This window comes from Orcinus orca, chromosome 8 (genome assembly GCF_937001465.1).
Source record: "Orcinus orca chromosome 8, mOrcOrc1.1, whole genome shotgun sequence".
NCBI lineage: Eukaryota > Metazoa > Chordata > Mammalia > Artiodactyla > Delphinidae > Orcinus > Orcinus orca.
Genome location: NC_064566.1, coordinates 78,825,960 through 78,840,895, shown reverse-complemented (window position 1 = coordinate 78,840,895; position 14,936 = coordinate 78,825,960). Strand labels below are relative to the sequence as shown.

At 40.4% G+C, this 14,936-nt stretch overlaps 1 protein-coding gene and 1 long non-coding RNA gene across 2 annotated transcripts in view; one reads left to right on the top strand and one right to left on the bottom strand.

The window, feature by feature from the left end:
• LOC117199201 (lysine-specific demethylase 4D-like) overlaps positions 1-13,584 on the top strand; it is a 71,559-nt gene extending 57,975 nt beyond the window's left edge. Inside the window, exons 4-7 of the mRNA XM_049714119.1 lie at positions 493-3,495; positions 4,706-4,941; positions 8,907-8,999; positions 10,403-13,584. The gene's annotated coding sequence lies outside the window, so the exon portion shown is untranslated. The remainder of the gene's footprint in view (positions 1-492; positions 3,496-4,705; positions 4,942-8,906; positions 9,000-10,402) is intronic.
• On the bottom strand, positions 4,886-8,891 carry LOC125965271 (uncharacterized). The gene is made up of 3 exons (XR_007478968.1): positions 8,705-8,891; positions 5,538-5,590; positions 4,886-4,985 (listed from the first exon to the last, which is right to left on the bottom strand). It is a non-coding gene; the product is annotated as an uncharacterized LOC125965271 (long non-coding RNA).
• Positions 13,585-14,936: the final 1,352 nt, after the last annotated feature.

Below are 14,936 nucleotides of genomic sequence, written 5' to 3'. Positions count from 1 at the left end.
CTAACATATGACAGAACAACTTAAAAAAAGGACTACGTTTAAATATTTACCATATAATGCCAACATCCTGAGTATAACAAATACCTCTTAGACATAAGAAAATGTGTTTGGCTATATCACTGAACACAGTATTTTAAAAATCTAACAGCTGGGATGAATATGTTTAACATCAGTATTACAGTGAAAGGGTGATTACGTCACATCAGTGAGAGACTGAGAGACCAAAAACAAAAAACTAGTAATTCCGTAGTAGAATTACTACGGAATATTTTTTTTAATGGAAAGGACCTTGGGCATCATCTGGTTATTTTTTCTAATGAAGTATAGTTGATTTACAGTTAGTGTTAGTTTCTGGTGTACAGCAAAGAGATTTATTCATATATATATATATATATACACACACACACACACACACACACACACACACATTTTCCGATTATTTTCCATTATAAGTTATTATACAATACTGAATATAGTCTCCTATGTTTACAGGAATCCAAGCCTGCCCTGGGAAGGCTGCTCAGAATGAAGTCCATGCTTTAATTCCACCCTATCGCCAAGCCACGTGGACCCCTAACTGGGAGCTGCAGGATTATGACTATTTAATCCTCCTCTGTGCATTTCCCCTTGCTTTTTTTCCTGCTTCCAAACCCCAACTCTGTCTCATGTTTCTATCGGCCAAGAGAGAGCCTTGGACCAGCCCACCAGCAAGCACAGTCCTCCTGGGGTACAGACCACAATCTGCCCATCACCCGGGTCGGTTGGGCTGAGACATATGAGCACAGCCTGGTGTTTTCAGCTGCTTCCCGAGCAGAAGGGCAGGAGGCAGGGCCTCCATGCACAGGACTGGGAAAGTGGTGGCCCTGCTCGGGGTTCCTTGTCTTGCACACCTTCGTGCCTGGGAGTTACTCCGCTAAGGAGAGTTTTCTCTACATTTAGCAAAAGCAGGGCGAGTGCCTAGGAAAGTTACACACATTGGTCCCTCAGGTAACAGCCCTACCCTTGGCCAGGGAGACCACTTATCCAAGCAAAATTACTGGATTTTTGACTGAATATGACTTAATCTGTATGGCATAAAGAAAGGATTTCTCAGCTATTGGCACATGGGCAGATTGTTCAGATGGTTAAATATTGCAGTGTTTTAGAAGTGGAAAAATCCTACTACCTCACATGAAGGTAAGAAAACCAATGTTGAAAGAAGTCAAATGAGACACAGGGCAAGACCCAGTCTGCACATTGACTGGCAGCAGAATATGTTAGAACCAGAACTCCTGGTGCAGGTTTGTTTGCTTCTATAGGATGTGAAGTTTGTCCAGCTGGCCAGTTATTTTAAGCTATTGGCTTTTAAGTCTGGAGGTTGTGTGCAGTGGGTTGGAGAGGGGAGCCTGACCTGGAGATGGAGGAAAAGTTCAAAGCCGTCTTCGTTTCTGTCAGCAGCTCTCTCTCCCTCCTCACCAAGTGATCTCGGGAGGTGAAATGAAAGTCATGTCAGTTTATACCCAGGAGAACCTGGAAACAATAAAGGCTTAAATTTAGACAAGAAAAATGAAAACGAATGATCATCAAAAGAGGCACTCTTATGGTCAATTAAAAAAAAAAAATCCTACTGAGACACTAAAGCAAGATTTGGGGATTTTCTTTTCATAGAATTGTCATGGTGTGAGGAATTTGAGAGACATTTGTATCCAAGCTTTTCTTGGGAGATGAGGTCACTTTCTCACAAGTACTTTTAAATAAACACACACACACGCAGCTATACATATATGTACGTATATGTAGTTTATTTTAAAACCATAGTATTTCTTATTTTTCTGTATTTTGCCCTATTTTCTGCTAAAGGCCACTATGCATTCACATTTAAATGTGGCTTCAGCTTCAATTTAGCATAACATGTACCCCAATTTATTGGGTATCAAGTGGTTAACAGAAATGCCATGAATGCATATTCAAGGAGACCCTTTAGCTGCGTTAAGAAGAAAGTACCAGCTTTCCTGCTAACCTAGAAATGTAATTTTTAGTTCATTCCTCAATCAGGAGGCAACGTTTCAAAGCCCAACCTGAAAGCATGAAATTTAACCTTCCTAAAGGTGAGAAGAGACCCAAATCACAGATGAGGAACAAGAATTCTTGTGGAAGTAGACTTAGCAGTTATGAAGCTGCAGGAAGATAAAGAAGCTTATCTTAGGATAATAAATACCTACAGGCTGGCATTTTGTAAGAAATGTCACTTATATAAAATGTGGAGGTTGTTGGATATCAATGTTATGTTGAAACACATTCCTACGTAATTATTTTAACTAAAGGCACCTGGTAAGGGCAAACTTGAGGCAGTTTTTTGTGTTGTCTCTTTTTTTTAATTTTAAGATAAAATAAACTTTCAGGTAATTGCTTCCCACCATTTTGCTGTTTTGTTTTGGTTTTCCCTTATACCAGCAGAAACAAAAGACATCCATCATGAAGCAGAACTTTTTTGAAGTGGGACAACCATGTGTGCCCTCCCTCAACCTTAAGGCAAGTAGACCGATTCCCTCTTCCTCTAAATTCTAGCATTCTGACTCCACAGGAAAGTACAGTAGTCCAACAGATCTACCAATACTCTCTTGTTATAAAATGCTAGAGAGTTTCTGGAGATGGAGTTTAAAAATTGCACAGGAGGCAAAGAACTTTCTAAAACAAAGAGGCTTGAGATCCTAACCCTTTTCTGTAAGGTTAGAGATTGTTAGAATATTTCTGATGGACTGAAGTAGCTTCAAATAAATTGAGCAGTCCATGAGGGACACCAGGGGATAAGCCACTGGTGAGTCTCTGCAGGCTTCCTAGAGTCACCACCAAGGGTGGGGCAGCCCATTGCGGACGCAGCACAGGAACGATGGCAGAACCACATGCAGCCCTCCTCCCACCACTACCCAGGGTCCTGAAGCTGAGGACACGTGGCTTGGGGAGCATGGATATCTCAGGTATGTTCAAAGAGCAGCCTAACAGTGGCTCAGACTGACTTTGGTAAAAGGAACATTCTCCTCCCCCAAGGAAATACCACAAGAGTGATGCACATCAGACACCGTAACCCATCCTGCCGCGGGCACAGAACCTTGAGGCTTCCTGCTCACCTGATTCAAGGTGGTGTCTGCCTGAGCTTCTGCAGTCCTTCCGCAAGGACCACCCAAGTGCTCAGCTCAACTGAGTGTAGCAGCCACATCCTAGAGAACAGCCTGGACCCTCCTGCAGGATGATCGGATTTCAGAATCCTCAGCAGTCCTTTGGGTTTATATTTTTCTCTTTGAGCTGTTGGTACCTACCCCTGAATTGCTGGATTGAGTCAGAACTTGTCCTTTTCACAGTAAGAAGAGAACTCTGGAAAAAAGAAAAACAATAGTCTCTCCATTTGCAGATGGCAGACTGGTCATAATCTGGAGGTTAAGAGAGTTCCCTGAGTTTATACACCAAACCAATGAACTGGATTATATGGCAGCTACATGAAGCTTACCATTCTGGAAGGTGAGTTTAGCCTTTCTTAGCTAATTTTTTGTTTGTGTTCCTAAATGTCCGATTTAGAGATTCCACTATTCCCACAATTTGAGGCATACGCCTGGATTGTATGGCTCCTGTGTTACTACCTTAATTGAGATTCTGAATTAAATAGTTTTATCCATCTGAGCTGCCTCCCTTACAGGATGTGAATTCACAGACTTCTTCCTTCCTTAGCATACTTCATACTATACTCACATTAGAAACACTCCACAAAAACAGTACCAAGGCTTCAAGGGAATGCTAACAGAACAAAAATAAAGAGAGACACACACAAAAAAAGAATGCTGTGAAAATCCTGCTTGCTAAATAGAGGACTAAATGAAAGTGTTTTTCTGAAGTCTGCATTTTAAACATAAACAGATCTGCAAAATTCCCCTCTGAGATCCTTTCACTGTATTAACACATTCTCAAAGCTTAAAGTTTACTCTTTGAAAAATTAGCCCAAAGAATAGTGCATTGTGCTTCAAAAGAATACTTTAAGATGATCTCTCCCTGGGCGTGAAATTTTATTCTTAAGAGACTGAAGTAAAAGATAGTGAAGGTAAGATGGCAGTAAGCGCCCCCAAAACAATGTTGAATTCAGTTATTAGTTTTCTTAAAGAGTTTACATTCATACTCGAGATCAATTTAAAATGGAGAATAACGATTCTAAACTAAATAAGGTTTGAGGTTTGAAAAGTAGCATTATAAGTTTAATTTATTTTTATTTTTTGTCACTTTGAATTTTACACATCTTCCTACAAATGAGTTTAGGATGATTTGCACCATTTGACTAAAACACTCATGCTCTAATATAAAGCAGCCCTCTTTCTGCTTCTCCACACCCTAAATTCACAGGCTCTTTTGACAGAGTTTGAAGCTTAATTCAAATAGATGTGCCTGCATAGAGCATCTACCTTGTACCAGGGAGTGTGAGAGTAGAAAGGTAATGAAAACTTCATTCCCAAAATCAAGTTGCTCATAAATTTGTGGATGAGGTATAATATACATAAAAATAAGACATGATGAAATAGACAAAATATAGGCAGTGTTTGCTGGAAAAAGGAGCAGAGAGAAATTCATTGGGGCAGGACTGGGAGGGATGGGGGTGGTATGATCAGGGAATAACTGAAAATAGCCAGAGTCAGCCTTCGGAAACTATCCTCAAAAATCAGTTTTAATTCTCCTGTGCGTGCAGATGGAAGGTGGTGAGCAGTGTATAAAGGGGGAAGCCACTGGCCTGTGTGTGGAAATTGAAGCATGGAGGGAAGAGCCAGGTGCAAGGAGACCCAGGCAGGAAGAAATGATAACCTCTGGATTCTCAGCTTTCAAATCCCAGCAACTCATTTGATTCTCACAACAGAACCAACTACGAAGACGCTGAGACTATAAAGGAACGAAACATCTCACTGGACTAGTGCCCATGTTTCATAGGTAATAGGCTGGAACTTAAAGCCGTGTCTTCTCCTTATTCTGTGCTGCAGGGAGAGAGAGAGAAAGAGAGAGAGGAGGGAGAATTAAAGTAGGAGGCTTTCCAGATAACAAATAACTAATGCCATGTGCTTTCATTGTTCTGAATGTTCTCCTAATTGAGAATTACATGAGGTTCTTTGCAAACTATGCCCATTTAGTGGATTGGTTGATTGATTAATTTGCTGAGGAGATTAGCTCCTCCCTCAGCAAGATGGCGGCAAGATTGATCTGCCCTCTGGAAGCCAGAATGGTCCCTTCACTGGGGCAGAGATATTTGGACACCCACAGAGAGAGGAGTATTGGGTGGGATGATTTTCCTGCACCCAACTCTCACTTCCCCTTTTCAGGCTATACATCAAGAGGGTTTTGGCATCTTTTTAACTCTGGGATTTTGACACTGCCACAGATATATTCGTAGTTTGTGTATTTTAATTGTATTTCCTTTATAATGTATGACAAAATAGCATACCCACAGGTTGTAGCAGGTGAGTTGCAAGTTGTATTATTTTAACATATACTGAAAGTGAAAGAGATGATGATTTTCTTTCATTCATTACCTTTTGTAAATGCTTATAAACTTCCAGAGTGAAGATGTCTGAATCACCATCACCTGCAGGGTTTCGTTAAAAATTTTCTCTTTCCCTCCTGCCACCCTCCACTGTTGGGGAGGATTCCCATTAGATTTTTAAGGCTCCCAGATGACTTTGATGATCAGTGAAACATTGGAAATACCGAATTAGAGTACCCTAACCATGGAAGCACACATATTTAAGTGTGTTCACAATAATTACTTTAAGGATAATTAATGCTTTCATAATCAATAAATAAAGGATGAAACTGGTTATATGTTACTCTGAAGTGTATATGTGCTAAGGCAAAATGGGGTGTGTGAGGCATGAACCACCCTAGGTAAACCTGAGCAGCAGAAGTCCAGATCCTGGAGAGCATAGCATAGATCCTTGCTTCTCCCAGAGTGGACCTCAGACCAGCAGCTCTGGCATCTGCTGGGAGCTTGTTAAAGTGCAGATGTATCTAGTGAGACAAATAAGAATCTGTATAGTAACAAATTACCAGGTTATTCCCACCAGGAAATTTTAAGAAGTCTTAGGTTCTTCACATTGACTGCCTGTTAGAAGCAACTGAGACAATCTTTAACATGACAATTCCAGGTTCCTACCCCAGAGAAATGATACCAGGTTCTAGGGGTGGAGCCTGGGCATTTTGGGGTTTTTTTGTTGTTGTTGTTCTGTTTTGTTTTGTTTTGTTTGTTTAATTTTTATTGGATTATAGCTGACTTACAATGCTGTGGCAGTTTCTGCTGTACAGCAAAATGAATCAGTTATACATATACATATGTCCACTCTTTTTTAGATTCCTTTCCCATATAGGTCATTACAGAGTATTGAGTAGAGTTCCCTGTGCTATACAGTAGGTCCTTATTAGTTATCTATTTTATATAGAGTAGTGTGTATATGTCAATCCTAATCTCCCAATTTATCCCTCCCCCCCCTTACCCCCTGGTAACTATAAGTTTCTTTTCTACATCTGTGAGTCTATTTCTGTTTTGTAAGTAAGTTCATTTGTACCCTTTTTTTAAAGATTCCACATATAAGTGATATCCTATGATATTTGTCTTTACCTTTCTGACTTAGTTCACTCAGTATGACAATCTCTAGGTCCATCCATGTTGCTGCAAATGGTGTTATTTCATTCTTTTTTAAGGCTGAGTAATATTCCATTGTATATATGTACCACATCTTTATCCATTCCTCTGTTGATGGACATTTAGGTTGCTTCCATGTTCTGGCTATTGTAAATAGTGCTGCAGTGAACTGAGCATTGGTGTTTTGAAACCAATGCCCAATTCTGCCTTGTCACAATACTATTTATATGAAAGAGACAAGGCTTTTCTCCCACTCAGTATTGGCAAGCCTACGAGTACCTCCTTCCATGAAGGTAACAATGGCGCTAGGAGTGCCGCCCTGTTACAGTACCCACACTTGGAGACCAGCATCACATTAGCCCCATTCACTGGCTGGGGACAGCCTTAGGGCTCTGACACCCTGTGTGTACACAATCCAGCTCCTTCATTTCCTCTGGTACCCATGAGATCAGACTGAAGCTTTGCTAATGATGAAAGTATGACAAATTACCTCTGAAGAGCCCAAGCACTCATTCTGTGGTCAGTGCCTTTCACTGTATCAACTAATTCAGAGTCTCTTTCATTTCATCAAGTGATGAAAACTGTTTTCACAATTTCTTTTACAGATTGAAGAATTAAGGTAACACATATCATCAGGTCTCTAATCTTAGGCCAATAATGAGTTTTTTTTTTTTAATTTGAAGGGACAAGAAAGAAAGAAGTAAATATTCCATTTACGACTAAATTTTTCCTAGCATTATGAGTATGATTTAAAAATAAAAATTAACTGCAATAGAATTTAATTGCCTTGAGTCTTATTGAATTCAAGGTTAGATGATGTGATCAGCCCTATAAAGCAAAATGTTCAATGAATCAACTCAAATTTCACAAATGCCGGTGAGGTTAAGAGTGTACAGTTTAAGTGGCATGGATCAGTGGACATCACAGAATCACTGTAAGATGTTGATCTTTGTAGTTTTCTCTTACTAAAATTTACTAATTCAGAGAAGAGGCCCTCCTTTTGTTTTTAAAGATCTTTCATAGTATTACCTGCTGGTCTTATCCTTCCCCTCCTCACATTAGATAACCAAGAACCCAAGAGATAATCAAAATGGCCATTCATTTTAAAATATCTTAATCTCATCATACCTACTTATAATCATCCATTGAGCTAGAATTTATAAAGTACATTTACATATATCACCATATTTAATGCTTTTACTATCCTCTGGGTCATTATTTCACTTTGATTTACAGATAATGACACAAATAATTTTAATATTTCATATGCACATATTGACTTGGAGGTTACATTTCTTTGAATTACTGCTTCACATCATTGAAGATTCAAAGTTACCCTCAAGTTCCAAACTGACTTAGGAGCACCTAGTAAGAGGGTGGTGAGGCCAGGTGGTGAAACAAAGAAGCACACCTGAAGTATAATATGGCTTCAGTACTCAAGGGGCTTATAGTTTACTTGATGAGGAAAAAAGCATTTTTCAATTAAACATTTGAAATAGCAAAAAGCAACATGTATAGTGACACAGTGAGTAATACAGATAATGAAATGTTTAGAATGTGAAATGTTGGAATAACGGAAAAAGAACTTTGAGCTAGGAGAGGAAGTTCCAACTTCCACCTGGATGAGTCCTGAGAGGTCACAGTCTCTCCCTGGCCTCGCCACACTCCCCAGGAACAGGAAGGATTTGCTTAAAACATCAGTTTCCTCTCCAACTGGAAAAGCTACTGTCTGGGTTAAGCGGAGTTTAAGTTAAGAGTGAGGACTGAGCTGGCCACTGTGGATGAAAAGGAGCTGATAATACCCAGGTGACCAGGAGAAGAGGAGGATTGGGAAGCCTGCTGCGATTTGTCATGCAACAGAAGTTTCAACTCCCACGATGTAATTCTTCTCTGAGCTCTAAGAGCCTCTCCAGCTAACGTAGCCTGAAGTCAGCTAAGTGCAGATATTAATTCTGAGGGCTCTTGGTTCAGAGTACACTTATATTTGGCATAAATTCCCTCACCACCATTTACTGGTATGACAGTACTTACTGCACCATATCCAGTTTTCTGTGAGCATACCTGAATGCAGAAATAAACTGTATGAGTGAAGAACTGTTTGTATTTTTCTGTCAGTGTTGTCGGATTCATCTTTGCGATCCTCTTTAGACCAAATCCAGGGCCTTGCGCCTCACAAGTGCTAAATAAATGCTTGCTGAATCTGACTCTCTTGCTGAACAGAATAAGGGAGAAGCAAAGTTCACTTTTCTTTTCTCATTCTCAGGACTGGGAGCAGGTGAGGAGCTCGATAATAGCCAGAAAAGGAGAGTTGTGGGCCATTCCTTTAGACCAGTGGCTGCAGTCTGACCATGTGAAGGTGAGTCTGCCTGGAGGAGTACAGTGTGATCATACACAGCAGATTATGAAGTAAGTCACAAGCCCCACCCGCCTCTATTATGCCTTGCTACCACACCCCTTTAGGTTGCTGGCTCTGACCCGGAAGTCATTTGAGTTTGTAACTCCAGATTCAGAAAACAATCAGAGCCAAGAAAAGATTTGACATAACATCTGTCTGCTAACAGCTTAGATTGGAAAAAGATTTCATTATTGTGGAGCTTTTAAAACATTTAAGCAAATATAATGTAGTTCTACAAAACAAGTATCAGGTAGTTTCTCTGAGTCTCTCAACATATAATGGCCAAGATATGAAGTTTGGTTATCAGACAGAGTATAAGAAGTGGACTTCTGAAGAACATTTGTGAAAACACACCATTGGTTTTTCCAAACGTGTTCTTTGATTTTAGGCCTCCTTCTTCTCTTGGAGTAAGACAAATCTTTAAAATAAATGTTGGCAGAGACTGGGTAGCTTTTCTTCAGATGTGCATAATACAGATACTCTATCAGACCATCTACTTATATCATGACCCCAGGAAAGTTCTTGAATTTCTTTGAGTCTCAGTTTCTTCATTCATCAAGTAGAGAAATAATGCCCACCAGACAGGGTTATTTTAAGAACTCAAGAACTAATGCTTATCGAGTGCTTACTATGTTTCAGGCCCCATACTATGCGTTATACATGCACTAACTCATTTAACCTCACACTAACCCAAGGGATTAGAGACTGTTATTACCACCCCAGTTTATAGATGTGGAAGCTCAGGTGTAGGGAACATAGGAAGTTGCCCAGGTTATACCTCGTGAGTGAGAGAGCCGGGCTCAAAGAGAGACAGCCTGAGCCTGAGACCCACACTCTTGATCCCCGGCCCCAGTTCCTTGAAACTATGAAGTGCTCAACTGTGGTTGTGCTGTCTCCTCTTGGACCTCTTCTTGACATCTTCGTCTTCTATTTCATCAGAAGTTATATGGGAGATGCTGCAACTCTAGAACAATGTGAAAATGTCCTATGTGATTTTTCCATAAGTGCAAGACTTCTAAATATATTGCAGTATCAATTCTTAATAGTATTTCAAATGTTGGACCCAGATCCAGTTACCTCTGTTCCTGTATTCCTGTTCTGATCAAAAAATCAGAATTGCATTAGTTATATCACCAATGGAGCAGAATTGATGTTTCAGCTGCATAGGTCCAGACAATTTATTTACTTTTCCAGTAGACTGCCTCATTTATTCAGTCAAATACAGAAATACTCTCATAATATAATTTTATAAATAACAGAAAATGTATTCTTATATGCCCAAACATTTTTTTTTTTTTTTTTTTTTTTTTTTTTTGCGGTACGCGGGCCTCTCACCCTGTGGCCTCTCCCGTTGTGGAGCACAGGCTCCGGACGCGCAGACTCAGCAGCCATGGCCCACGGGCCCAGCCGCTCCGCGCCACATGGGATCTTCCCAGACAGGGGCCCGAACCCGTGTCCCCTGCATCGGCAGGCGGACTCTCAACCACTGTGCCACCAGGGAAGCCCTGCCCAAACTTATTTTTTAAATTAAAACATTTTCTGCAGAAATATTTGTAACATGTATTATATATGTTCCTTCTGTAAGTTAGAATCTCATGGTTAATATTTTAATTTCTTGATTAATGAAGGTACATATGTACATTGAACTATACAAAATACAGTATTGCTCCAAAGCCAGCTAAGATGTGTACAACTAGTTTCCCCTTAAATGGAGATGCATCTTTGTATCCTTTTGTCATTTGTTTTGGAGAGTTTGTATCTTCTCTGTTAACATCACCTTATAGGATATCTATTCTCATTTCCTTAGTGCATTTGCTTCTACAAAATTCCTACCTGCATCCGTGTCTTCTTATGATGGCTAAACTGAGAAAGCTAACGAACAACTTAGTCAGCATCTGGTGTTAATGTAAGAGCAAATAGGTAAAGAGTATCAGCCTGATGGGTCCTTTTATAGGTAAGTTTCATAAGCATTTAGTGCATGGATTCAGGTAGCTTATATACTCACCAGGTAATTTGCCTTGTTTCACGGATCTTCCCAGTGTTCTAGACAGTTAAGACGGCCAGGTGAGTGACCCCCAGATAAAAGAGGATTTGCTGTATTTGTCTTTTACTATTAATGTACCCCAAAGTGGATAATCGTTGTGCAGCAGCTCCATTTACTTGTCTATACAAGCTAAATGCTCTATCATAATTATCCTTCAAAACAAGTACCTACATCTGATGAGTGGCCTACACAAGCGACACTGAAGGGGTACAATGCTCATTCCTCTGATGCATCTGTCAGTGACAATCATCTTTCTGAGAATGATGGATGATACAAACAGTGGACTCCAAAAAGACCCCTGAGCTTTCAGTGGTCCTGACACTTTAACTAAAATAGGAAGCTCTTTGCTCAGAAGGAGAATTGACTCAGTGTTGGATCCATGCTAAAAATGGCTGGGCTGTAACAGGTGATTTTTGTGAGTTATAATGAAAAGTCACCAGAGTCTGGGCATCTGTGGACATAACTAAGATGACAAGAAGACAAATATTGAACTGAGGAGCTTGTTGCCACGTTAGTAAGGGATTCGATTAAAAACATCTTATCAAATTAAAAGTATTACAGAGGACCCAGTGAGTTCCGGAAAGCATGCTAGACACATCAATCACAGGAATGGAACAGCCCAGGCCTGGTCCCTGCAGGAAGGTGCTGTGGGAACAGAGACACGTTGCTCTGTAGGCACGAATCCCTGGGACGTTCTTGAAATTAGGCTGCATTTTCCCTGCCAAGTCGTTGAAAATGAACTTTAGGCTGTCGAGGCTTAACCGAGAAATATTTGTCTTTTTAACATTTTTAGAGAGGAGGTGATAATTTGTGAAATGATTGTTAGAAAACCTGATAATTTTTGCTGTTCTTGTTGTTGGCTCTCAAAATTATACCTTTCCCACACTGCCTGGCCACCTCCCTGTCCTCCAGAAGGAGTGGGTAACAGTTTGGACATTTTTTTTCTGGTAATGACATTTTAAGGCTATTTGTCATCTCCTAGAATACTCTGCCCATTTTTCTCTTCAGCTCTTCAAAGACGTTAGACCAGAATCTTAAAAGAGGTCAAAGATAGAATAGATTCTGAATTAGTGATTTTGATTCAGGCAGGGAAGTTCTTAAAAAGGGTGCGTCAAAAAGCATGTATGCTTTATAGTATGATGCCTAAAACAGGGGGCATCATACTATGGGGGCTGGAAATCCTAGAAGCTGTGTTATCAAGCACATGTGTAAATACTGCCAATGGTCAAGATTTCAGAGAAAACAAATTCAGTATCAGGTTGAAGAGCTTACATATTTATGATACCTTATGAAAGGGAAGACAACTTGAAGATGGTTTTATCACCAAGAAAATCATGAATCAGGAACAGTGGTCAATGTGTGTCTCTGTGTGAAATTGGACTATTTAGCTAAGTGTGTTGAAGTGCTGATGATCTAGGGTTTTAATTATGACATTTGATGTAGAATTCATTTACTCATTTTCCATTCAATTCAGCACGCGTTGAGCATCTAATGGGTGCCAAGCATGAGTTAGACACTGAAGAATCACAGACAAATAAATATTTTCCCCACTCTCAAAATATTCACAATCTGAATGGTGAAAGATACAAAGAATATTTTTTCTACATTGTACCCAGGCAGGAAAAGATACAAGAGTTATGAAATCATAGAAAAAGAAGTCACTAACTGCTTTGTGAGAGTCCAGAGAAGGCTTTGCATGCTGAGTTGTCAAGTAAGACCTGGTGTGCATCAAGTTCAAGGGATGCCATGTACTCCTTGGATGTGTGGACAAAAGTGACAGGGTCTCTAGCCAGAAAAGTAGGCAGCAGCCGGATTGAGTACACGTTTACCAAATGATAAAGTGTGGAAATTAATCTATCAAGATGGAGAGCTGTGTAATTTTTCAAAGCACAAGAAGGAAATGATCCAGTTGTAAAGATCCAGTTGTAAAGATCAGGCTGGCAGCAGAGAAAAGCATGGATTGGGGAAGAGCAGTGTTCAGAGGTGAGCAGTCCTTAACCACACAGACGGTAGGATGTGACGGCAACGTGCTAATGGAATGAAGGAGTCGGAGATTTCTGAAAAGTACCATACTTGATGACTAATTGGACTTGTGGGGAAATGGAGAGAGGGCCATCTAGGAAGTCTGATAGGCTTCGGTGTAAGTAACAGCATTAGCTGACGTAAGAACAGAGGAGAATGAAGGTAATGAAAACAATTTACATTTATTGATTGCTCGCTGGGATCAGACGTTATACCAACTCCTTTCCATGGATTATCTTATTTCGTCCAAATGATAACCCATGGAAGGAGGCAATATTAACATTCGCATTTGACACAGGAAAAACCAAGTTAGAAAAGTTAAGCAACGTTTACTGATCATACAACTGTTAAATGGCAGAAAGAGCAAAAAGATGCCTGCCTTTGTTCTGTAGTTACATGAAATCATAACGGCTAATACTGGACTTATCATTCTTCCCTTCTATCTCTCTCTTCACTGGAATAAAAACTTCTTAAGGAAAAGATCGTATCCCATATGGTGTGCATCTTTCTAATATCTAGTAAATGACTACTGCACAGTAGGTACAAAATAAGTTTATGCTTTGGGACATGATTAAACCTGGGATACAGAGCTGGTGGCACCACTGCCATAAACCACAATGTTATTACTTATTGGTAGCTTTCCCTTAAATTCCTTATTCATTCATAATTCATATGACATAGAACACAGTCAAATACTGACAACTGCCTAGAAAGTGCCACGGAACCTCAAAAGAGCCCATGTTGTTTATCGAGCTATTGTCTCTGCAGTCCAAACCCAGCCCACACCTTGATGCTGGGTCTGGCCTATGAAAGGTCACTGTCCCTTTGCCAGCTGCTCCCCGGAGGTTTGGCCATGGGGGGTACAAGAGGAAGGCAGGAAGAAGAGGAGGGACTCACCCACCCTACTCTGCTTCCTTTTATGTCCGCGTCACCCGACAGTGGACAAGGGTTCTTCATCTGGGCAGCGATGGTTGGTTTCACCTTTCACTTTTCCCAACACCATCCAGTTGCCCCCGAGAAGGCCCGGGTCCCAGACACCCTTCTTCTATCCAAGCTTCCTCCGAGGGGCTTCTGGAATTCTCCCTCAATATCTCTGTGAGACCTCACTCTTCCCCTTTGCCTTTTAGTCTTCCAAGACCTGTATGACCAATTCCTTATATTAAAATTCTCTCTGCTAAAATAACTGGCTTCATTTCCATTTTCCTGACTAGATTGTGGCTGAAAGTGTCAGGTGTTTATTTCCCCCTTTAGAGCTGAAGGAGGGAACTTTCAAATTTTCTAGCAGAAAATTCTCCCAGGGAGGGTGTCAGGCTTCCCCTTCCCATCCATTTAGAGAGGGTTGCCTGGGTAACCCCTGCATAACAGGGTTGCAAATATCAAGAGAGGAGGCATCACCAATCAGGCCATTAAGGATCAGGTCTGTTGCTGCTCCTTCCTGAGCAAGTTTACTGCTCTCCTGTCCTGAACATCAGAGGAGAAGAGTTAAAGAGAAACTGGATCTTTTTCCTGACAATTTTTTATTATTACAATAGTAAATTTCCCTAGTTTGTTACTTTTGTGACTAGCTGTTCAACTCTGTCCTAAGTGATCTAATAGGAATTGGGCCCCAAAATGATTCCTGAGTCAAGGACTCTGGTTATAAGGGGATTGTATAAGCACAGATTTTTAAATTAATTTTCTTAAATATAATTGCTTCTATGATCGTTAATATTTTCCCCCCAAAAAAACAGAAAACCGGTCTGTTCCAAAATTTCAGAGAGCATCACACAGTGTGTCATGATTATCTGTTTTGTTTCAGCTAATCGGTAGTTCTTACCGTGTTTGGCACCAGC